Source organism: Ranitomeya variabilis, chromosome 3, assembly GCF_051348905.1.
Source record: "Ranitomeya variabilis isolate aRanVar5 chromosome 3, aRanVar5.hap1, whole genome shotgun sequence".
Classification (NCBI taxonomy): domain Eukaryota; kingdom Metazoa; phylum Chordata; class Amphibia; order Anura; family Dendrobatidae; genus Ranitomeya; species Ranitomeya variabilis.
This window is the reverse complement of record NC_135234.1, coordinates 205,926,276-205,952,340: the sequence shown is the minus strand read 5'-3', so window position 1 is coordinate 205,952,340 and position 26,065 is coordinate 205,926,276. Positions and strand designations below refer to the sequence as shown.

Genomic DNA, 26,065 nt, shown 5'->3' with positions numbered 1-26,065 from the left:
CATACATTGCTCATATGTGCAAAGAGTGGTTAGCACTGCAGCCTTGCAGTCCTGGGGTCCTGGGTCCAAATCCCTCTAAGGACAACATCCGTAAGGAGTTTGTATGTTCTCCCCGTGTTTGCGTGGGTTTCCTCCCACACTTCAAAGACAAACTGATAGGGAATCTGGACTGTGAGCCCCAATGGGAACAGTGATGATAATGTGTGTAATACGTAAAGCACTGTGGAATAAGATAGCGCTAAATAAGCAGAAGCATAACAAATAAACCTGGGTGGGCGAGGGGGTCTACTAACTAAAAAAACATGAGAATTCTGACATACAAGCCATGTGCCACATTAGGATTTTTAGACACTTTTTTGGTAGGCTAAAGCCAGACTCTTATGGTCTGAGTAAGGACTGATGTCCGGACCAGTCACAGGTCTCCTGACCTGAAATCAACATCTTTATACATGCTTATAAAGGGCAGGCACAGAGGACCGTAGATTCTCCTATCCAATAGAATTGAGCCAATTATGCAAATGACATGCTGATCAGACTTTGATCACAGTGTGATCTGATTCTCTTGGATGAGAAGATGAAGAAAACATTTTTCTCCATCTTTTCCATTCTGTAGGTCTGTGGAAATTGAGCTGCGCTTAGATGTCATCCGAGTGCAGTCCGATGTTTCCAAAGCACTCGTTGACATGCATAACCAAGTGTGATTCGATAGTCGGATGAAACTTGGGCATTTTGTTTTCCCCCCGGACACACTGTCTAAGGGCGCAGACAGACTGCCGTATTACTTGAGCGAGGATCACATCGCGTTCCTCAGACTTGCAGGCTCCTGTCCTGACCTGAGCTTGACAGTTCCATAGAAATAAATGCTGTCATGCTCAGGTCAGGTGAGCAGACGGCTAGTCCAGGGGATGCGATGTTTATACAGCCGTCTGACTGCACCCAAAAAAAAAAAAACGGACAGAGAATAACCTAAGGGTATGTGCCCAAGATCAGGAAAGGCTGTGGGTTTGACACTACGTATTTATGCAGCATCAAACCCGTAGCGGCCAGATGTTACAGCATAGGTGATGGGCTTTCTAGAAATCCCATGTCCACTATGCATGTGCACCTGTGGATCGCCCGCGGACAGTGACATGCAGCGCGTCTATCAAGACCATAGTATGTCAATTTCTCTCACAGAGCTGCTAGTCTCCGCAACAGAAATTACATCAATAGAAATGTATTGGACGCTGTAAATCCACACAGTCAGTGAACACAAGCAGATTTACCTGCGTTCAAAAGACGGCGGCACTTTGGATGCAGCGAACGTACGCTGCATTCAAAGCGCTGCAAGTTCAGGATCTTGGGCACCAGGCCTAACGGTGTGTTCAGACTGAGTTTTTGGAGCAGAAACTCTCTAAAAACCACATTTTGATTGGAGAGCTTCTGCTCAAACCTTCTGGGAAAAAAAAACCTCAGTGTGAACATGCCCCAAAAATAAGATAAGTTTGGTCCATTTTTAGACTATCACCCAGCATAGGCCACTGAAAAAGTTGGGACTCTCTAGTCTATTTGCCACACCCATTGTTGTAAAATATTCTGTTGCCACATGGTCCTTGGTGTAGGGACTGTGTTTTTGCACGCTGAATACGCATAGTGCATTCAGCTCTGTGTACACAGTCTGACCTCACAGGCTTCTGTATGGACTTACAACCAATAGAGAGCAAAAAGAGTCAGGAGTTCCTGATGAAGCCACGTTTGTAGTGAAACGTGCGTTGAGGGTGTTTTAACCCCCCATCTCTGCATACACTATGACAGGTAATATATCATCATAATAAGGTTAATTCTCTATTAGTCAGTCTATACTAGGTGAGTTAGAGTTACCATTTATCTAAAGGCATTAATATGGGTTTTTTCTTTGGCTGAGGAGAGTACCATTACTATTTTACTGTGTATTTATTCAATTTTGAGATATAACTGTATGTGTTAGCCATTGACCGTACTTATGACCATTCACATATTTTTAAATAAATACACCTAAAGAATAGTGGGGTAATTAGATCTTTTTGCGGCTTCTGCTGTCTGTTGATTGTTATTTATTGTCTATTTATGTGGTTACCCATGTACATATACCATTATGTATAATATTATTTATTAATACTTTTTGCATTTAATATATTTGGATCCCAGTACTCCTTTTTGCTCTATTGGTCCAATGTGTTTTATAGGAGGGGACTGAACTTATTCTAGAGGATTAATATATGTTCTATATTCTGTATGGACTTGTCTGTATAATTAAACACACTATATTCACCTAACTATAGCTAATTTCCCAATAATACACACCAGCAGAATGTTTGTTTAAGGACTTATACTCATTTGATATAAACAGACGAGTGAAAAATTGGATTGCTCTCTGACCAATGTTAGGCTATGTCCACACGTTGCGGATTCATGTGCGGATTTTTCTGCGCAGATTCAGAAAAATACGCAGGTAAAACGCCCTGTGTTTTACATGCGGATTTGCTGCGTTTTTTGTGCGGATTTCACCTGCATTTTTACACCTGCGGATTCCTATTAAGGAATAGGTGTAAAACGCTGCGGACTCAGCACAAAGAATTGACATGCTGCAGAAAATAAGCAGCAGCAATCCTGCGCTGAATTTTACGCAGCACGTGCACAGCGGATTTGGTTTTCCATAGCTTTACATGCTACTGTAAAACACATGGAAAACAGCTGCAGATCCGCAGCGTCAAATCCGCAACGTGTGCACATACCCTTAATCTCCCAGTCCCTGCTCATCTGCGTTTTTTTTCCCATTCAGATTGGGTGGAGGAAAAAATAAATAAATAAATTGTACGGCACTCGGATCATGTGAGTGCTGTCTGATTGTTACACACCCATGTCCTTGAAAACTCGGCATTTCATCTACCGCGTACAGTAAAATCTAAGCGTGACCCAACAAAATAGAATAGATATATATATATACATAGAATAGATAGATATATAGATGTCAGTGACATATAATTAGTAGCGCTTGTATAGCTTACTATACATGCATTTAATTACTAAATAAATTATTTTCCAAAAAAACATGGGAGAATGGACAGATGTTTATACCCTGGGAAGGGGGTAATACCCATAGAGCTTCCCAGGCTATTAATATCAATTCACAGCTGTATACTTAGCCTTTACTGGTTATTAAAACAGGAGAGCCCCCCCAAAAAGGACATAGGTTCCCCCTATAATTAATAACCAGCAAAGGCTAGACAGACAGCTGCAGGCTGATATTAATAGCCTAGGAAAGGGCAATGGATATTAGCCCCCTCCCAGACTAAAAACACCAGCTCTCAGGCATCACAGAAACAGTGCATGCATAAGATACACCAAATCTGGCACTTAGCTTTGCTCTTTCCACTTGGCCTGGTGCGGTGGCAAATGGAGTGATAGTTGGGGGGGTTGATGTCACCTTTGTATTGTCAGGTGACATCAAGCCCCGAGGTTAGCAATGGAGAGGAGTCTATAAATGACACACACACACACACACTCCTTTATGGACTCCAAATTAACCAAAAACACTCACCTTATGCTCAATCCACTGAAGCCAATGTCCTATGTAAAAAATTAAGGTAAGTTCACACTAGGCGTTTTCTCAGCATTTTTTTTTGTGCTAATTTTCAGCTGGGTTTTTCAGGTCTTGGTTTTTTGTCGTCAGTATTTTCTGCACAATAGAGCATGTCACTTCTTTCATGAGTTTTTCACGCTGAAAATCCAAAGCAAAAATGCAGGTATCAGGTTTTGCTGCGTTTTAGGCGCCAAAAGCTGATTCTGTAGAATACGACTTTTTTTTTTTGCACTAGAAGTATATCAGCATGTACAAGAGACAAATCTAGCATGCCAAAACCGCAGCAAAAATGAAAAAAAAACGCAAGAAAAACCAAGCAAAACCTATTTTTTTGCAGCTTCTTTCCTGCCAAGAGATCTGAAAAAAAATGCTGAAAAAAAACCACCTAGAGTGAACTTACCTTTAAAATAATAATCAACCATATTCTTCACCTGTCCGCCAAGATAATAGTCCAATTGGCCCTCAACACGTCTAGCTCTCCTACATCTGGATGGCAGGCTGCATTGTTGCATGATGTGACCATACAGCCTGTCATCCAGCAGACACTGAGCTGCGCTTGCTTTACTCAGCGCCTCCTCTCTGTGACGTGGTAAAGTTGAGCGGAGTTCATATCCAATGAACTCCGTTGACCTCACTTCAATACAAGAATATTTCTTTGGAAAATTACATGTAAATGACAGAGAGAATTACTCTATGTAAAAACTCATGTTAAAAATCACATCACAATTGGATCGCATTCACAAGTCAGACGCCATTCAGATGCTAGGCGATTTAAAAAAAAAAAAAAAAAAAAAAAAATCGCATTGTACTCGCAAGAAAATCGCATGAAACCAGTCGCACATTTCTGGACTGATATCAGACCGTTTTTTTTTTTACAGTGATATGTATGAGCCCCAAAACAAAGTCTCCTATTTTTGCTGAGCATTATGTACAACCACATGAAGGTTCGACAACCCTAAACACAGCTGCCTAAAGGCCCCGTCACACATAGCGATTTACCAACGATCACGACCAGCGATACGACCTGGCCGTGATCGTTGGTAAGTCGTTGTGTGGTCGCTGGGGAGCTGTCACACAGACAGCTCTCTCCAGCGACCAACGATCAGGGGAACGACTTTGGCATCGTTGAAACTGTCTTCAACGATGCCGAAGTGCCCCTGCAGCAGGGCCGCGCTTAGTAACCCGATGTTTACCCTGGTTACCAAAAAAAACAAACAGTGTACATACTCACCATCTGATGTCCGTCAGGTCCCTTGCCGTCTGCTTCCTGCTCTGACTGAGTGCCGCCGTACAGTGAGAGCAGAGCGCAGCGGTGACGTCACTGCTGTGCTCTCACTGTACGGCGGCACTCAGTCAGAGCAGGAAGCAGACGGCAAGGGACCTGACGGACATCAGATGGTGAGTATGTACTGTTTGTTTTTTTGGTAACCAGGGTAAACATCGGGTTACTAAGCGCAGCCCTGCGCTTAGTAACCCGATGTTTACCCTGGTTACCAGTGATGACATCGCTGGATCGGTGTCACACACACCGATTCAGCGATGTCAGCGGGACCTCAACGACCAAAAAAAGGTCCAGGCCATTCCGACACGACCAGCGATCTCGCAGCAGGGGCCTGGTCGCTGGTACGTGTCACACATAGCGAGATCGCTACCGAGGTCGCTGTTGCGTCACAAAACTTGTGACTCAGCAGCGATCTCGCTAGCGATCTCGCTATGTGTGACGGGGCCTTAAGAGTAGAAATGGGGTGGTCCCACCAAGTCTCAGGCAGGATTTCCCAAAGTTAAACAAAAAGGAGTTTGTTGGCACCAGTAAATAACACCAATATGGCACGAAGGGGAAATATTTAGCCCCAATAACAAACCTTATAGTATCAGTGCTAGGCCACAGTCACACATTCAGTATTTGGTCAGTATTTTACCTCAGCATTTGTAAGCCAATATCAAGAGTGGCACAATCAGAGGAAAAGTATAACAGAAACACGTCACCACTTCTGGATTTTTTTTATACACTCCTGGTTTTGGCTTACAAATACTGAGGTAAAATATTGACTAAATACTAAACGTGTGAACGTGGCCTTACTGCCTTTATTGGAAGTAAACCCAAAGTGAAATAGAAAATCCTATACTACAGAACATTCTATGAGCACAACACTATATGGATATTATACTATGAGCACAGTACTATATGGATATTATACTATGAGCACAGTACTATATGGATATTATACTATGAGCACAGTACTATATGGATATTATACTATGAGCACAGCACTACATGGATATTATACTATAAGCGCAACACTACATGGATATTATACTATGAGCACAGCACTACATGGATATTATACTATAAGCGCAACACTACATGGATATTATACTATAAGCACAGCACTACATTGATATTATACTATGAGCACAGTACTATATGGATATTATACTATGAGCACAACACTATATGAATAGTATACTATAAGCACAGTACTAATATGGATATTATACTATGAGCACAGCACTATATGAATAGTATACTATAAGCACAGTACTATATGGATATTATACTATGAGCACAGCACTATATGAATAGTATACTATAAGCACAGTACTATATGGATATTATACTATGAGCACAGTACTATATGAATAGTATACTATAAGCACAGTACTATATGGATATTATACTATGAGCACAACACTATATGAATAGTATACTATAAGCACAGTACTATATGAATAGTATACTATAAGCACAGTACTATATGGATATTATACTATAAGCACAACACTACATGGATATTATACTATGAGCACAGTACTATATGGATATTATACTATAAGCACAACACTACATGGATATTATACTATGAGCACAACACTACATGGATATTATACTATGAGCACAGCACTACATGGATATTATACTATGAGCACAGTACTATATGGATATTATACTATAAGCACAACACTAAATGGATATTATACTATGAGCACAACACTACATGGATATTATACTATGAGCACAGCACTACATGGATATTATACTATGAGCACAGCACTACATGGATATTATACTATATGGATAGGCACAATAAACACAAGTGCTGCGCAGACAGGTCCGGTATTGGGCCACCGTCCAGCACGTGACCGGGGGACAGCTCACCTGTCCGTACTCAACAGAACGTCCGAACAGTAAACAATGTAATGTAATGTAACGCTCTGAAGTTCCACCGAAGCCACAATATGGCAGCTGATCGGTAACACGGGGGCGATCCCAGCAGAGCACAAGCAGGAAATGCAGAGTCTTACCTCCACCTGCCTCCTCCACAGCGCAGCTCTCCGGCTGTGAGCGATGTGCTGGCAACGGGGAATCAATGAGGAGCCCCCCGGATCCGAGCCCCTTCTGCCTCCTCCCTGCTGTTCTGCGCTGTGAGCGCGCTCCCCTTCCTGCCGGCCGCCTGGCTCAGGTATGGCTGACGTCACTTGGCTCTGGGCTACAGGACACACCTAGCAGTGAGGCGGCCCGTGCTGCCAGCCGCTTGTTCCTCGCAGCATGAGTCAGGGCACGGCGAGCGCAGCCCTCAGCAGGCGGCACTGCGCCCTGCACTGTGTGCAAATGAGCCTGCGGGTGATGGCGACTGGACGCCTCGCTGTCAGCTCTGCGCTCACTTCTTTGCACATGAATAGACCGGTGTCAGGATGTGATTTGTGGCTGATTACGGACCGGTGAAGCTGATGGCATCTAGCAGGACATTGCTGGGAACTGGCTTCTCTAAAAGCGCCTTTTCCACCATGGATCAGCTGCAAACTCTGCTGGTGTGATGTGGACCTCCTGCACATCCATTTATCCCTGTTCTGTGAACCCTTGCCAACGTATTTCCCAATGGTTATATAGCGCCAGCATAGTCCAAGGTGCTGCACACAGGTCATCACTGATATGGAAGCAGCCTAGTTTTCTTATTTGACATCCCCACCCAAGACCAGTCAGTATGTTTGGGAAGAAATCCATATAATCACAGGGAGGGCATGGGAGAAACCCTATGACTTTAATGTGAGGCCAATATTCAGATGTGCCGCTGACGGAGCCTGTTTGAGCTTCGTTTCTGTGGTGCCCATCTTTTTAGTGAGATACAATTTCTTAGAGGGCTATGTTTATCTCTATCCGATGGTGCCCATCTTTGTAGCCAGACTCAGTAGCCTAGTAGACTGTCGCTTTATCCACTGGTGCCCATCTTTGTAGCCGGACTCAGCAGTGTAGTAGAGTATGTTTGCCGCTTTATCCGGTAGTGCCTATCTTTGTAGCTGGACTCAGTAGTCTAGTAGACTGTGTTTGTCCCTTTATCCAGCAGTGCCCATCTTTGTAGCTGGACTCGGTAGTCTAGTAGACTGAGTTTGTTGCTTTATCCGGTGGTGCCCATCTTTGTAGCTGGACTCGGTAGTCTAGTAGACTGTGTTTGTTGCTTTATCCGGTGGTGCCCATCTTTGTAGCTGTACTCGGTAGTCTAGTAGACTGTGTTTGTGGCTTTATCCGGTGGTGCCCATCTTTGTAGCTGGACTCGGTAGTCTAGTAGACTGTGTTTGTTGCTTTATCCGGTGGTGCCCATCTTTGTAGCTGGACTCGGTAGTCTAGTAGACTGTGTTTGTCCCTTTATCCGGTAGTCTGGTAGACTGTGTTTGTCCCTTTATCCGGTAGTGCCCATCTTTGTAGCTGGACTCGTTAGTCTAGTAGACTGTGTTTGTGGCTTTATCCGGTGGTGCCCATCATTGTAGCTGGACTCGGTAGTCTAGTAGACTGTGTTTGTTGCTTTATCCGGTGGTGCCCATCTTTGTAGCTGTACTAGGTAGTCTAGTAGACTGTGTTTGTCCCTTTATCCAGCAGTGCCCATCTTTGTAGCTGGACTCGGTAGTCTAGTAGACTGTGTTTGTTGCTTTATCCGGTGGTGCCCATCTTTGTAGCTGTACTCGGTAGTCTAGTAGACTGTGTTTGTCCCTTTATCCAGCAGTGCCCATCTTTGTAGCTGGACTCGGTAGTCTAGTAGACTGTGTTTGTTGCTTTATCCGGTGGTGCCCATCTTTGTAGCTGTACTCGGTAGTCTAGTAGACTGTGTTTGTTGCTTTATCCAGCGGTGCCCATCTTTGTAGCTGGACTCGGTAGTCTAGTAGACTGTGTTTGTCCCTTTATCCGGTAGTCTAGTAGACTGTGTTTGTCCCTTTATCCGGTAGTCTAGTAGACTGTGTTTGTTGCTTTATCCGGTGGTGCCCATCTTTGTAGCTGAACTCAGTAGTATAGTAGACTGTGTTTGTGGCTTTATCCGGTGGTGCCCATATTTGTAGCTGGACTCAGTGGAGTAGTAGACTGTTTGTGGCTTTAGCCGGTCGGTGCTGGTCATCTTTGAAGCCGGACTCGGTAGTGTAGTAGTCAGTATATGACCCTCTAGCAGTATCTGTCTTTTTTGCCAAATTCAGTAATGCAGTAGGCTATGTTTCACCCTCTGTCTGGCAGTGTCCATCTTTTTAGCCATACACAGTAGTGTTAGAAGACTATGTTTAGATCGACCCTCTGTTTTACAATGCCCATCTTTTTAGCCATATACAGTAGTGCAGTAGGCCATGTTTGACCCTCTTTCTGGTGGTGATGTATTTTTAACTGTGCACAGTAGCATCTGGCTAAATGATGGGCACCGCCAAATAAAGATCAAATGAAATTCAACGTTTCATATTTTAGCCTCATTTTGCTTAATTGAATTCAGTGGCTCTACCAGGGGCATGTCTGAATCTGGCTATTTTGGGCTTCAGACAAACGCCCCTGACTAAATCATGAACTTTGATATAGGCGTGATGCAAACCTGGCCTAACAGTGATGACTTGTTAGACATTGTAACACAGCAGCCACTTCTGAGGGCCACCAGACCTGCCAGATCATTGTTCAGGTTCTTGAGCTGCTTTTACCCACTGCTACAATGCGTATTTGGATTCTTTGCAGTGGTCGCTTGTGATTAATGTGGAAATATACATGGCCAGTGTAGGCTCCGTGCAGGAGAGGCTTGAGGTGTATAGGTTGGGAAAATTTCCCAAAGTATGTCTCTGAAGGAAAGCTCCAACGTACAGTATATTACTATAATGGCATAGAAAGGCATATGTTGCCCTTAGGGCCCCATTGTAAGATAAATAGTATACTGCATGCTAATTTTTTGTGTGTTGCCCTCTGTATAGGAAAGCGCAGTCTGCTTTGTTTTCCTATACAGTTAAAGTATAGTGATGCATACTCCCTGACAAAGGCCTACAGGACTCTTTTTGCTTTCTCTTGAGTGAATAGAGTTCTCTGGATTCATCAAGATTTTTTTCACTTATCTTGATAAGCGAACATGTAGGAGTCAGACACTCATGATTCATGAATGAGCATAAGTAATATTCATTTCTGGCGCAAGTAACAGTAATGCTGGAGATACTCATGACTTAGGCTACGTTCACATTTGCGTTGTGCGCCGCAGCGTCGGCGACGCAACGCACAACGCAAATGTGAACGCATGCACAACGCAGCGTTTTGTGACGCATGCGTCCTTTTTTTGCTTGATTTTGGATGCACAAAAAATGTAACTTGCTGCGTCCTGTGCGCCCTGACGCGTGCGCCGCAGCGACGCATGCGTCACAAAACGCAAATGCAACGCATGTCCATGCGCCCCCATGTTAAATATAGGGGTGCATGACGCATGCGGCGACGCAGCGGCGCCCGACGCTGCGTCGCACAACGCTAATGTGAACGTAGCCTTAAACGAGTTGTGGTATCACTCCCCACTGTGCCTCATTTTGCCCCAGATGCGCCAAAAGATGCAACATTTTTACACAACTCTGTATTGTTCAAAAAGTTTGCAACTTTTCAAATCTATTTATGCCAGTCATGGCCGAAAGTGTTGGCACCTTTGAAACTGTTCCAGAAAATTTGTTTTACACATGTTTATTTCCTTTGTGTGTATCGGAACAACACAAAAAAAGGGGAAAAAGGCAAATTGGGCATAATTTCACACAAAACCCCCAAAATGGGCCGGACAGAACTGTGGGTAAACAATGTGATGCTCATTCAAACGCACCCATGGCAAGTAACAAGTGTGGGCAATATGAAAATTACACTGGAAACCAGATAAAAAGGGGAAACGTTGATTCAGTCTTTGCATTGTGTGTCTGTGTGTGCCACACTAAGCATGGAGAACTGAAAGAGGAGAAGAGAAGCGTCTGAGGACTTGAAAACCAAAATTGTTAAAAATTTGGTTACAAGTCCATCTCCAGAGATCTTGATGCTGCTTTGTTCACAGTGCTCAACATAATCAAGAAGTTTACAACCCATGGCTCTGTAGCTAATCTCCCTGGATGTGGCCGACAGAGAAATATTGATGAAAGGTTGCAATGCAAGAGTGGTCCAAAATTCCAGTTGAGAGATGTAAGAAGCTTGTTGATGGTAATAGGAAGCTATTGATTGTAGTTACAGTATTTACTCCAAAGAATGTGCAACCAAATATTAAGTTGAGGGTACCAACACGTTTGTCCATCCAGTTTTTGGGGTTTGTGGGAAATTATGTCCAAATTGCCTTTTTTTTCTCAGTTTTTTTTCCAATACACACAAAGGAAGCAATTGTAATCATTTTCTGGGTGAAATACCGTACTTCATTTTCTGGAACAATTTCAAGGGCGCCAGCACTTTAGGCCATGACTGTATATGCCATATGTAAGATTCAGACGTAATATTGTTGAAATCATAGATCTTAAGGTATGATAACTAGTGTTTTGATTAAAAAAGTCTCATCGCTTTGCGTAAATACAGTATATTACCTAATTGGTCTGGCAATGATGGTGTCCATGTGCCTCTGACAACAAATTCATAGAATTATCAAGAAATTGCCCCATAGAAACACAGATTGTTCCGTTTAGTTCCTATGTTATTTCCTGTTGAGCCCATTTGTAGTCCTCTCACATTGCCTTACAAATAAGGCATCTGCAATGGCGGGGCATGCTTGGAGGACACTCTAGAGAGGAGAACTGTGCTGGGTACTAAAAATGGGATCAGAGCCTGTCTGGACAAAATCAGGAAACCCTTCCTAAAGATTTTGCTTGCGAAATGTTACTCTGAATTGCTAATCTCATTTCTGGTGCTTCATGTACCCCTCTCATTTCTGGTGCTTCATGTACCCCTCTCATTTCTGGTGCTTCATGTACCCCTCTCATTTCTGGTGCTTCATGTACCCCTCTCATTTCTGGTGCTTCATGTACCCCTCTCATTTCTGGTGCTTCATGTGCCCCTCTCATTTCTGGTGCTTCATGTACCCCTCTCATTTGGAGTCGCTTGAATTCATCTGTATATTGTAAGCTTAGAGGATGCCCCACTTTTTCTTCTATGTGTCAATAGGAATCTGAATAATCCCGCAGATCAGTGAAGTGCCCAATGTTAAGCAGTACATCGGTTAGGATTACATTATGCAAGTGAATGATACTGTCATACTAGACGTAACGCCTCCATATATGTAGTGTATATACTTTATGAGGCATGTGATGACGAGAAATGAATTGCAAAATTTCTCTTATTTTCTTGTTCTTAAACGGAAAATATCGAAGCCGGCACCACCTCGTTTTGGTGTAAATGAGATTTTTGCTTACTCAGAATATAATATAGAAAGCATAAGTATATAACGCTCATTGTGCTTCAGGCCATACATAAATTATTTATGAGGCTTCAACTCTATACATATACTATGATGTGATGGTCATGACTTTCTTAGCAGCTTCTTAGGTGTTTTGCATGAATCAAATCAAACATCCCAACTTGATGATGTACTATGAGTAAGTGTCTGAGAAGATGTCAGCATGAACATTATTTAGGCGTGTTTTCCGTAGAGCGATGAAGATGTTTTAATCTGTACTTCGAGGCCATATCTATAAAGGGGATTCCCTAAGAGCCACAACGGAGAGTCACTTAAGAGCCACAACGGAGAGTCACTTGGAGAGAAGGCTGACTCAGATTGGGATCTAACATGGCATTGCCATTCTCATCTATTTACTGTCAGAATACCTTGCTATGTTGTTTTCCTGTAATAAAGGTTTAATGGAATGGGAAATGACACTTTGATTTCTCCAGTGGCCTTTAACTGTATGCGCATTCTAATGTCCTCCAGTGACTGGAAACAAGGCTTTCTCATTGAAATGTGCCCTTCTCTACCTAAACAATGTTGTCTTTTGGTGTCACCAAATAATATCTCGTTAGCAAACAGGGATATAATATAAAAAATGTCTAAGAAAAGGGGTTTTTAAGGACTTCAATAATATTTTTTACAGAAATTGACCAAGTGTGACATGACTTTATCCCACCAAACTGATGTCATCCGGTCACAACTCTAAAGGCACCCATATGTATTAGACTTACTGGCCGAACACGCAGATATTGGCAGAATTGGCTGACCGTTTAAGGGCTCGTGCAGACATCCGTGGATTTTAGTCCAATCTTGGATTGCATTGCACGGACTGGCCTCCTGACTCCCAACCCGAGCATGACCGCTTCATATATTTCTATGAGGCTGTTACGCTCTGGTCGGGAGAGCCGTGGACAGACCATGCATTGCGGTCCGAGATCCATGGATGACTTGCATCTGCCCTAAGGTTATAATCAAACGTGTTTTTTTGACGTACACAAAAAAAAAATGGTCCAAGTATCCTCAATGTTTTGGATCTGAGTTTCATCAGAGTTTTCTCGGTGAATCAGTTTTTACCATTAGTTTTTCATCAGTGACTTTCACTTGGAAAAATAAATTACAAAGCTTCTCCTGTCTTTTACAACGTTAACCCTGTAAGGAGAAGACATTTTTTTTGTTTCCGCCCTTTTATTTTTTCCTTGCTTTTAAGAGCCGTAACTTTTTCATTTTTTTCATCGTAATAGACATATGAGGGCTCGTTTTTTTGCTGGTCAAGTTTTCGTTTGGAATGATATCATTCATTATACCATATAACATTACTGATACAGGGGTAAAAAAAAATTCCTAGTTTCATGAAATGGTGAAAAAAAATTGCAATTCTGTCACTGTTTTTTGGGGTTTTGTTTTTGCGGCTTTCAATGTGCGCTTAGAGTAACCTGGAAACATGATTGTCCACGTCATTCCGATTACGGTGATGCCAAACATGCCTCGATTTTTATTTTTGAAATTATGAAAAAATGTTTGAATATTTAAAAATACATTTTTTGCTTTGTGTCCTCATTTTCCGCAACCCACAATATTTTGTTGTTGTTGATGGAGCTGATTGAGGGCTTGTTTTTTTTTTTTTTTGCTCAGGGGGCTGATGTTTTTATTTATATCCTTTTTTTTGTGTGTGATGCTATGATTTATTAAATTTCATTAAGGAGGAGAAGAGACAAAAAAAAAATCGCATTTATGGAGTTTTGATTTTTTTCTCTTTACGGCATTTACCGATTGAGTTAATTAACTCCATATTTTAATAGATTGAACTTTTATGAACGCCACAGTATGTTAATTTTTAAACATTTTGTTCCCTTATTTTTAGCATAGAGAAAAGAGGGTAATTTGAATTATATATATAGATTTTATTATTTTATATTTTTTTTAAAGGTTTTCCTTTTATTTCTTACATCATTTTTTAGTTCCCCTAGGGGAGTTTAACCTGCAATCAATCGATTTCTTATACTATTTACTGCAGTACCACAGTATTACAGAATATAGTGAAAATCTAGGTCTCCTAATGAACTTCTCTTGTGATGCTCAGCTGTAAGGGCCCCGTCTCACATAGCGAGATCGCTGCTGAGTCACAAGTTTTGTGACGCAACAGCGACCTCCATAGCGATCTCGCTATGTTTGACACGTACCAGCGACCCGGCCCCTGCTGTGAGATCGCTGGTCGTGTCGGAATGGCCTGGACCTTTTTTTGGTCGTTGAGGTCCCGCTGACATCGCTGAATCGGTGTGTGTGACACGGATTCAGCGATGTCTTCACTGGTAACCAGGGTAAACATCGGGTTACTAAGCGCAGGGCCGCGCTTAGTAACCCGATGTTTACCCTGGTTACCATCGTAAATGTAAAAAAAAACAAACAGTACATACTCACATTCCGGTGTCCGTCAGGTCCCTTGCCGTCCGCTTCCCGCACTGACTGACTGCCGGCCGTAAAGTGAAAGTACAGCACAGCGGTGACGTCACCGCTCTGCTGTTAGGGCCGGCGCTCAGTCAGTGCAGGAAGCGGACGCCGGGGGACGCGAAGGTGAGTATGTACTGTTTGTTATTTTACATTTTACACTGGTAACCAGAGTAAACATCGGATTACTAAGCGCGGCCCTGCGCTTAGCAACCCGATGTTTACCCTGGTTACTCGGGGGACCTTGGCATCGTTGGTCACTGGAGAGCGGTCTGTGTGACAGCTCTCCAGCGACCACACAGCGACTAAACAGCGATGCTGCAGCGATCGGCATCGTTGTCTGTATCGCTGCAGCGTCGCTATGTGTGACGGGGCCTTTAGCTGACTGAGATTGCGGTGATGGGGGTCTTGAATACACCACTGGCTGTCATAGTAACCCATTGGTCCCTCACAATCTCATTGCGGAGGGCCCATAGGAGCCGATGCACGCTTGCATCAGAGCTTATTTAATTGAAATGCAACTTCAAGGGATCTAGCATTTCTGATTTCTGACAGCCTATCCTTTTGTTCCCTGTGAGATGAGCTGCATGCGGATGACTGCGCATAATTGACACCTCAAAAAATGCAGCATGTTGCGTTCTCCGGAACATGACGCACTCCGAGAAACAACGCATGCGTACGCAGACGTATCTGAACACATACAAACGCATGTCCCTGCATACGCCATGTTAAAGATAGATGCGGATGATACGCTGCACGCAGAGACACAAATGTGAAACCACCCACAGTAGGACTACATGTACTCATGTGTAACTCAGAGATAGAGTTACCGGGGGTAATCAGTAGCTGCTACTTGCATCGGGACATCAGAGGCGCTATTGAGGCGCTATTGATGTGTCGTCCATTGGCCGCTTGCCAGGAATCAGCACATATTGCGCACACCTATAATGCATATGTCTATTCTAATTTTTTTTCAACAGTTAAACATAACCAACATAACGTACCATCAATACTTGGTGTGGTGGTCGCAGTCTCTAAACATTTTTACTCCTATTGACAAGTTTAGTACACAGACATAGTGAATCTTTAGGATAATTATTTCACAATATATCATTTACACTAATCAAGGTATAAAGGAAAATAATTACAGGCAACAATATACAAGTAGTGTAACCTTTATCATGAATGACACAGATAAGCGAGCTATGCAAAATGAATTATTCACTTATCATATAAACATTAACTTATCATGGTTAAGATTTTTTTTTCATTTCAGTGCTGTAAAATAAAAAAAATGTTACGCTGCATTTGCTGTGAAAGATGATGATGAACGTTTTATAATTACCTTGCCATGAAAATGGCTGCTGACCACTCGAAGAAGCAAAATGCTTGTTTATTGGGTGAAATAATCTTTTGTGCAGAGCAACAAATTATCATTCTCTTCAGCACATTGTCCTGTGTAAATAGAATTCATGCTGCCGAGAACCATGGCAGTGTATAAGCAATGAGCGATCTATTACAGATCATTCAGTACGCATTGTTTACTTTATTCTTCCTGTGTAGACAGGCTATTAAAGGGCTGCTGATCGGTAAAGGCTTACTGGTTGGCGGTCGCATCATGCCACTGGCCGGTCTGTGTAAATGGACCGTTACATACTTCGCATGAGTCTGCCACTTTACTGTGTAAGGATTGCATAATCCATAAAGGATAAACGCCCACCCCTCTCTCCATACACAGGAATGCTCAGCACTAAACGCTGTGCTCTCCATCAGAAAGCTGCTGTAGTCCTCTGGCAGCGGATGACTGTCGATGGAGTGCGTCAAAACAACACATTACTGTCTATGGGAATGCAAGTGTACACAAGGACATGCGTTCGCCTGCGTTCGATACGCATGCGCACTTCATAATGAGAAGGTCCAGGAAATGGTTTCAGCCACTCCCAAAACAAATGTGTATAAAAAGAGGGTGTGGTCACTGCAAGGCCATTACTATATGGACTCTGGATGAGAGCAGAACACTGGCTATGTAAGTATAGAACCTTTGAAATGTCTCTCTCACTGCAGTTTGGACTTTGTACAATTTTTTTTGTCTTTTTAGACTGGTCGACTCTGGTGCAGCGGTTGTCTCCTGGTACAACGGTTGTCTCCTGGTGCAGCAGTTGTCTCCTGGTGTAGCGGTTGTCTCCTGGTGTAGCGGTTGTCTCCTGGTGTAGCAGTTGTCTCCTGGTTTAGCAGTTGTCTCCTGGTCCTGCTGGCTGTCCTGGTGAGGACAACACAGTCTATGTAAGTATAGAACATTAGAAAATGTCTGTGTCTCTCTCACTGCTTTTTCTGTTCCTTGTAGACTGGTCGACTCTGCTGGTGCAGTGGTTCTCTCCTGGTGCAGTGGTTCTCTCCTGGTGCAGCGGTTCTCTCCTGGTGCTGCCGCCTGTCCCTGGCCTGTGCTGACTGCTGTGCTATTCGACTACTGCCTGTAATGTAAGTATTGGTGTCCATTTTTTTTTTTGCCAACATATTGTTTGGCTCTTAACAACTTTACTTTTTCTTCTCTGTTCTTTTCTCTAGTGTTTCACTTGACTGCTACCAGCTATTACAAGATGTCCTCCACTGAAGCTTCCGAAGGCGGACATGACGCTGACTATGTAATCACATTTGATTACTGATTGTATGTATTGACTGCAATACTATACATGTGGTAAATCATTTATTTCTCTAGTCACCTTCCACGACGGCATACGGAGGTTGCCTTTTTGCCCTGATGGGGAACAGGAAATATGGAGAGGTTAAAAGGCCCTCCCAACTCCCACTTACCAGTGTCTTTCCTAGTCCCCATGGAGCAGGGAGAGGTTCCGTGTGCTGTGGTGGCCGGCGGCTACAGTACCTTATGACAGGCTTTGCCTGTATTGCCGGGCAGCATGTGGTCGCGTCCCGCCTCCTCCTGGCTGCTCCCGTCGTTCCACTTTGTGGTTAACCTCAGGACCCCTTCCTGGCCTTCCTGCACCCCCTCGAGGGTAAAGCAGGCCAGTGATCCCGACCGGAGTCCTCCCAGAGCTCTCCGGTCTTCTCCCCCTTCACACGCTTAGCCGGCATCCTGGAAGTGGTTGGCGCGCGTCACACTGGTACTCTGCGTTCCAGTGGAGTGTACCGGAACTTCCGTCGGCGGCGCTTGGTGCTCATGGGCGCCGTTCCTCCTGCACATGGATCCAGGAGGGGGAAGAGGGAAATCTATCTTCACTGGGGGCAGGGGCTTGCTACCAACCACATAAAACCTGCCTGAAGTCGCCAAAGGTAAGACTATCCTTCAGTATGGAAGGCAATCCATGCCCTGTGCCTGCAGAGACCAGCGCTGCCCCTGCCACAGTAAGTGTATGCAGGGATGGGGTCCTCAGATAGATGATCTAGGAGGTTCTCCTTGTCTGACACTACTCTCCCTCTCGTTCCAGGGAGACGAGAGAGATTCGCTCGCTAGTCAAGCAGGAGGTGCAGTCTTCCATGGCGGCTTTTACCCCGCCACCACCACCTTCTTCAGGGAAGAAAAGAAAAATTCAGGTTAAAGACTCTGAGTCTGAATTAGACCTCTCCTATGCCTCGTCTGTTGTGAATTCTGCTTTTGGGCTCCCTCCGGTGGTTGTAGGTGGTAATGCAGTTGTCCCTGAGTTGCAGTCCTGGTCAGGTGTATCTGCTGATTGCGGTTCTGACTGGGGTATTTAGGCGTGCAGGATTCTTTAGTGCTTGCCAGTTGTCCATGGTTGTTGGGAGGTTTTGGTCCTGGTTTGGTTCCTTCTGCCTTGTGCCAAATCAGCAAAGATAAGTGTCTTGTTTTGGTTTCTGTGGCACACATGCTGTGTGCTTAATAATTCTGTGCTATTCAGTGTTTTTTTTTGTCCAGCTTAGATTGTGTCAGTATTTTCTCAGTCTTGTTGGATTCTCTGGAGTGGAAGATATACATTCCATGTCTTTAGTTAGATTGTGGAACTTTTTGCATTATCTGCTGTGGATATTTTTGGAAGGGTTTTAATACTGACCGCTTAGTATTCTGTCCTATCTTTCCCTATTTAGCTAGAGTGTCCTCTTTTGCTGAATCCTGTTTTCTGCCTGCGTGTGTCTTTCCTCTCCTACTCACAGTCAATATTCGTGGGGGGCTGCCTATCCTTTGGGGTTCTGCTCTGAGGCAAGGTAGTATTCCTATTTCCATCTATAGGGGTATTTAGTCCTCCGGCTGTGTCGAGGTGTCTAAGGTTTGTTAGGCACACCCCACGGCTACTTCTAGTTGCGGTGTTAGTTCAGGTTTTGCGGTCAGTACAGTTTCCACCTACTCCAGAGAAAGTTCATGCGGCTCCAAAGTCACCGGATCATAACACTCGTCCTCTAGTAAATGGGAAGAACCCATATCACCCAAGGACTCTGAAGCCAGAAAATATATTTTTTCTTCAGATTGGATTGAGGACCTGGTATCGGTGGTTCACAGCACTATGGGGCTGGAAGAAGAGTCAGAACCTCAGTCCATCCAGGACCAGATGTTTGGTGGGATAAAAAAGGGAAAACGTGTAAGATTCCCAGTACATTTTAATATACTCGACATGATTTCTGAAGAGTGGGATCTGCCGGAAAAATGCCTCAGCACCCCCTAAGAGATGAAACACAGATTTCCCATAGAAAGTGATTCTGTCAAATGGGACATTCCCAAAATCAACGTACAGGTGGCAAGAGTGGCAAAAAGAACTGCACTCCCTTTGAAGATTCTTCACAACTGAAGGATCCAATGGCCAGGAAAATAGAAAGTCTCATGAAAAAATCCTGGGAGACCTCTACGGTGGCCTTAAAGGCTAATATTGCTTCCACCTGTGTAGCTAGAGCCTGTTATGATCCTTAGTGGCTGAGGATCACGAATAGACCAGCAAGTGAATAGACTAAGGACAAGCTCTAGGGAGATGGTAACTGGACTGATCGCAAATCTGAACCTATCCAACACAACTAGAGGTAGCCAGTGAATGTGCCTAAAAAATTCCTAGACGTCTCGAGCCAGCCTGAGGAACTAGCTACCCCTAAAGAGAAAGAAAGACCTCGCTTGCCTCCAGAGAAATAATCCCCAAAGATATAGAAGCCCCCAACAAATATTAACGGTGAAGTAAGAAGAAGGCACATACATAGGGATGAAATCAGATTCAGCACAAGAGGCCCACTAGTACTAGAAAGCAGAAAATAGAGCAGGGGTCTATGCGATCAATAAAAAACCCTTACAAAATATCCATCCTGAGATTTCAAGAACCCACGCACCAACTAATGGTGTGTGGGGAGAAACTCAGTCCACTAGAGCATCCAGCAAGCGAGGGAATCACATTTTAGCAAGCTGGACAAGAAAACATGATAAACACTGCTGATCAAAAAAAAGAGCAAACAAAACTTAGCTTGTCCTGGATGGACTGGGAGCAAGGTAGTCAGAAGGAATCTGGGTAGCACTGATTACATCGACAGCCGGCAACAAGTGGAAGTAAAACAGAGCTATATAGGAACCTCCCAGAGGATAACGAACCAGCTGATAGCCAGAGACCAGCAGGATAACAAACAAAGCCACCAGGGGGAGCCCAAAGCAAAAGTCACACCATACCACCAGTGACCACAAGAGGGAGCCTGAAAACAGAGTTCACAACAAGAGCCCTCTCCCGCTGGTTAGAGGAGCTAGAGTCCCATATATCCCAGGGTACCTCCAGAGGTGAACTGCTGGACTCACTACCTAGCCTTCTTAGGGCTACTGGGTTTTTAGCGATGCTTCCATGGAAACCATCAGAATTGCCGCTAGGTCACTTGTACAAACTAACTCGGCTAGGAGAGCCCTCTGGCTCAAGATGTGGTCTGGTGACATCACCTCCAAAGCCACGTTGTGTGCCATACCCTTTAAAGGAGACTATGTCTTTGGGCCCTCCCTGGACGAGATCTTAGAAAAGGCCACAGACAAGAAAAAAGCTCTCCCAGAACAAAAACCCCCCAAGAAAAGTTTTTTTCGTCCCTCACAGCCTCAAAGCTCTCAGAGGAGAAAGGGCAAGTCTGGGAGGTGGAGCTATGCAAAAGGTGGAGGAAAGAATATTCTTATCCCGCAACAACAGCAGTCCCAACAGGAAAAGTGGTGACTTCGACCCGGTAGGGGAAGACTCTCAAAATACGCACTTCAGTGTAAGAATGTTACCAATTGCCACTTAGTCCTCAATGTCATCAAAGAGGGCTTGTTGATAGAATTCATTTCCTCCCCTCCACGGGGTCTGAAGATCACCTCCCTTCCCTCCCCAAGAGACCAAACAGTGTTGCTAGTGGGCCTCAGAGACCTGGCAAGATCAAATGTGATCTCTCACGTTCCAGAAACAGAAAGAGGTCTGGGCCATTACTCCCGACTATTTTTGGTAGCCAAACCTTCAGGCGAAGCCTGTATCATTATAAATTTGAAGTGGCTGAACCAACATGTGAGATACCGCAGATTCAAGATGGAATCGATGAGATCAGCCATTCCTTTGATCGGCCCTCACTGCTTTATGTCAACCATTGACTTAAAAGACGCATACTTCCAAATTCCAATTCAACTGAGACACAGGAAGTATCTCAGGTTTGCGGTACAGGAAGGTCGACAGATAGAACACTATCAGTTCAACATCCTTCCGTTTGGCATCTCAGCTCCAAGAGTCTTCTCCAAGATAATGGCGGAAGTAGTGTCCTTTATCCAGAGCCAAGGCATCTGCATAGTGCCTTACCTGGTTGACTTGCTGATAATAGCTCCACCAAGACGATCCTAGAATCTCACGTATCAAAGACTCTCGATATTCTAACATCCCTGGGGTGGATCCCGAATCTGAAAAAATCCCAGCTACGGCCCTCCAAATCCAGAAAATTCCTAGGGGTACTCCTGAACTCTGCAAAACAAATGTCTTTCCTTCCAGATGACCACCGTCTAACCTTAATAACAAAGGTCAAGAGATTCAGGGACATGAGGTCTCCTACGCTCAGAGAAGGCATGTCACTTTTGGGTTCCATGACAGCCTGCATCTAATCAGTACCCTGGGCTCAGGCCCACTCCAGTGTCCTTCAAGCTCATATTTTAGGGAACTGGAACGGCCATCCCAGCACCTTAAACAGAAGGCTACACACGTTGGGTTGAGTCAGAGTCTCCCTGCCATGGTGGATAAACTCAAAAAGTCTTCCCAAAGGTGTCAGCTGGACTCAGGTCCCGCTAACTACAATCTCCTCAGATGCCAGCAAGAGGGGCTGGGGAGCCATGATAAACAACATCCCGTTCCAAGGACTCTGGGACCAGACAACGAACAGGAAATCATCCAATTTCAGAGAGTTAAAAGCTGTAGAGGAAGCCCTTCTAGCAGCAAGTCATCAGATCACAGGACAACATATCCAAATATATTCGGACAATATGACTGCAGTTGCTCCCATCATACATCACGGCAGTACAAGGTTCAACAACCTAAAAAGCATCTCCGCTCGAATATTCTCCTGAGCAGAGAAACACCTACTGTCTCTGACAGCAGTCCATTTGAAAGGCTCTTCCAACACCCAGGCAGACTATCTAAGTCGCCAAGACATACAGCCGGGGGAATGGAGCCTGAACAGTCGAAGTTTCAAGATACTGGTAGACAGGTGGGGTTTACCAGAAATCGATCTTTTTGCATCTCGTCAAAACACGCAGGTCGAAGCCTTCTTCTCCCTAAACCCCAGGGACAATTCCAGGGGAGTAGATGCTCTAGCCCAGAAGTGGGATTTTCACCTGGCCTATGCGTTCCCACCAATTCCGATCTTGGCGAAGGTTTTACGGAAGATCTGAGAAGAACGAACCCCAACTATCCTAGTAGGCCCGTTGTAGCCAAAAAGAAGTTGATTCAACCTGATTATCGATCTTCAGGTATACGGCCCGGTCCAGTTTCCAGCAGAAAACTACCTTCTTTTGCAAGGGCCTATTCATTACTTTGATCCTCAGAAATGGAATCTAGCAGCATGGTTACTGAGGCCCAGGTGCTAAGAGCCAAAGGGCTATTGGACCCAGTAGTTGCTACACTACAAAGGTCCAGAAAACCAGTAGCCAACGCTATCTAAAATAAGGTCTGGAAGAAATTTTCGTCCTTCTGCCTCCATAATCTACCAGATCCCCTTAGCCCAAATATGTCACAAATCCTAGATTTTCTACAGAAGGGCTTAGAGATAGGCCTCAGGCCTAGCACCTTAAAAGTCCAGGTCTCTGCCCTCATTGCTGGATCAAGAGGTTCATGACATCAGCCCTCAGAATGAACCCTAGAACTCAGTTGGTGGTTCCCTTATGGGACCTTAACCTAGTACTACAGGGGCTCACAGGTCCACCATTTGAGCCTTTATCTTCTTGCTCGCCTCAAAACCTTATTTACAAAGCAGTCTTTTTGGTGGCTATAACCACGGCAAAAAGAGTAGGAAAGCTGCAAGCCCTATCAATAAGAGAGCCCTATTTGTCAATCAGAGACGACTCCATAGTACTTCGTCTCGACCTTTCCTTTCTCCCAAAGGTAGTCTCTGAATTTCACCTTTCCCAGGAAATCGTCCTACCTTCCTTATGTCAAAATCCAGCAAATTCAAAAGAAGAAAAATTCCATACTCTCGATGTCAGACGTATTGTGCTATATTCCCTAGAGCAAACCAGCTATTGCAGAAAACATCAGAATCTGTTTGTCCATCTCTCTGGGCAAAATAAGGGAAAAAAGTTGCAAAAAGCACTATATCTAACTGGATTAAAAAAGCTATAGCAGAAGCATATCTCGCTCAAAATAAATCACCCCCAGTGGGGATCAAGGCCCACTCAACCAGATCCACATCAGTCTCCTGGGCAGAAAGAGCAGGCGCATCCGCAGACCAGATCTGCAGGGCGGGGACATGGTCTTCACTACATACTTTCTCCAAGCATTATAGATTGGACATATTGTCCAATAAAGATATAATCTTTGGCTGCAAAGTTCTAAAGGCCATTGTCCCACCCTAGCACCAAATTAGTTGGTATTCCTCCGTATGCCGTCGTGGAAGGTGACTAGAGAAAATAGAATTAGACTTACCGGTAATTCGGTTTCTAGGAACCTTCCACGACGGCGCTAATTCCCTATAGTCCTGGATAAAAATCTGGGATTCAAAGGTAAACCGGTGCTATGGTTTTCAGTTATAAGTCACTGGCAAGTGGAGGTGGGAGGGCCTTTTAACCTCTCCATATTTCCTGTTCCCCATCAGGGCAAAGAGGCAACCAACGTATGCCATCGTGGAAGGTTCCTAGAAACCGAATTGCCGGTAAGTCTAATTCTATTTTTCTTTACAGGTACCTTCCAGTGGGGATGAGCTGGAGCATTCAAGTGAAAATGAGGCTTCTTGGGGTCGTCGGGCCCATGTGTGTCAGGAGGAAAGGTGGGGTGTAAGTAGTCTTTTCAACAGAGTTGTAATAGAATTTGTTTTCAGTTTTGCTTACAATTTATTTTTGTTCTATTTGATCTATAGGTTCCACAACAGGAAGAAGCCAATCAAGATATTGACAATGAGAAACTCATCAACCTTGTCCAAGAGTGAGTACCGTTGTGGGACACCCGTGACTGTCAGCACTCCGACAATGTGGTGATTCGACGTCTCTGGGAAGAAGTGGCAACATCTCTGATTGCTGATTGGGACTGTGCCAAGCCACGTGCAAGAAATGATTTTGGTAACTATTGCAATGTGGTCTGATGCGGCAGTGAAAATTTTAATGTACTTTTTCCCAATTTTTTCCTTTTTTTTCCCTTCACAGTGAAGAGAATCAAAATCCGGTGGCGTTCGATGAAGGACTGCTTCATCAAGGACATGAGAGAGGAGAACCTAACTAAAAGTGGTGCTGCAACAAGGTTAAGAAAATACAAATATCACAAGAACCTTGCTTTCCTGAGGCCAGCGCTTGCTCAGTGAACGTAAGTGTGTATGTATATGTGTATATATATATATATATATATATATATATATATATATATATATATATATATATATATATATATATATATATATATTTATTTTTTTTTTAATGTTGATTTTAAAATGTTTTCTTTTCTTTTCCACACAGAACCTGGAGCAGCACGTCACAGCATATATTTTTTTTTTACTAATGTGTTTCTTTTCTTTTCCACACAGAACCTGTTGCAGCACAACACAACCTGGATCATCCTCTGTTGAAGCGGCCCCTCATCGACCAGCCACCGAACATATACAGTCCCAATCATCCACCAGCAATGGAGCAACCAGGCAGGCTTCACAGGCTGGGGAACAGGCAGCCAGTCCATCTAGTTTTCCCCTCTCCCAGCCCTCTTCCTCTGCTGGGTCTTCTCGTCAGCGTCAGAGGGCCTGGGAGAGGATAGGCATGCCCGAGTTTATGCAGTTAAGCTCGGTCTTCCAGGATGGGATTAGAGTGCTTGGTAGTAGACTGAAGAGTGGGTTCACCCATGTGAACACACTTTTACATGATGTCAGCAAACGCCTTGACCACCTGGAAGCCGACCCTGAGAGACTGGCGCAATATTTTTTTTTTCAGCCTTCGAACGAAACGTGTCGGAAAACCTTACGCCTCAACTCCAGCTGGACGTCATGCAGTCCTGCCAGGCTGCTTACAGCTACAAATTTCAGCAGCAGTCTCAGCAGCAGTCCCAAAGCTTCCATCCACAGGTCGGAGGATATTACCAGCAGCCGATCATCTTTCCAACTTCCACAGCACCGAACTATCCTCCACCACCACGCCTCCAGTTCACCGATCCACCACGCTGCCCACTCCAGCACCCCTGCCCAATCCAGCACCATGGCCAATGACTTCAACAGAGGCAACCACTCCCACTGGGCCAACAAAAAAGAGGACCAAAACTCATCTTAGGACCAGGACGAAGACCCGGAGACAGAAATCCCTCTCAAAATTGGACCCACCACCTCAACCCTCACCTACAAATGTTTCACTTTCTTGCTTCTCCAATGTGTCGACTCCCATCCCTGATTCAATCCTTCAATTTGTTTCCCCCTCCCCTGTAACCACTTCAACTACCACCCAATCCTCACAGCTGCACACCCCCAAGGTCCACCCGATTTCACCCTCTGATACACCCCGATCCTAAACCCAATCACCACCCCGAACCTTACCACACTTTTTTTGTTATTATTGTAAATAAAATTTGTATTTTTTTCCACAATATCTTTGCTTTGATTTTTGCGCTGCTGCCGCAAGCACATGCATGTGTCTGTTGTTTTTTTGAGGTAACTTGTAAGTTTTAATGGAACATTTTAATTTAACAGGTCCATTTGAATAGAACAGGTAAATTTTTGCATAACAAGTACATTTTAA

At 44.1% G+C, this 26,065-nt stretch overlaps 1 protein-coding gene and 1 long non-coding RNA gene across 3 annotated transcripts in view; one reads left to right on the top strand and one right to left on the bottom strand.

Moving 5' to 3' along the window:
- Positions 1-7,459, bottom strand: part of IRF6 (interferon regulatory factor 6) — a 29,538-nt gene extending 22,079 nt beyond the window's left edge. Inside the window, exon 1 of one of the 2 annotated variants that reach the window (XM_077295015.1) lies at positions 6,905-7,459. The gene's annotated coding sequence lies outside the window, so the exon portion shown is untranslated. Of the gene's footprint in view, positions 1-3,559; positions 3,740-6,904 lie in introns of those variants that run through there. The other variant, XM_077295016.1, reaches the window with a different exon arrangement.
- A 16,667-nt stretch (positions 7,460-24,126) lies between these two features.
- Positions 24,127-25,852, top strand: LOC143818071 (uncharacterized). The gene is made up of 3 exons (XR_013224295.1): positions 24,127-24,415; positions 24,500-24,656; positions 24,874-25,852. It is a non-coding gene; the product is annotated as an uncharacterized LOC143818071 (long non-coding RNA).
- Positions 25,853-26,065: the final 213 nt, after the last annotated feature.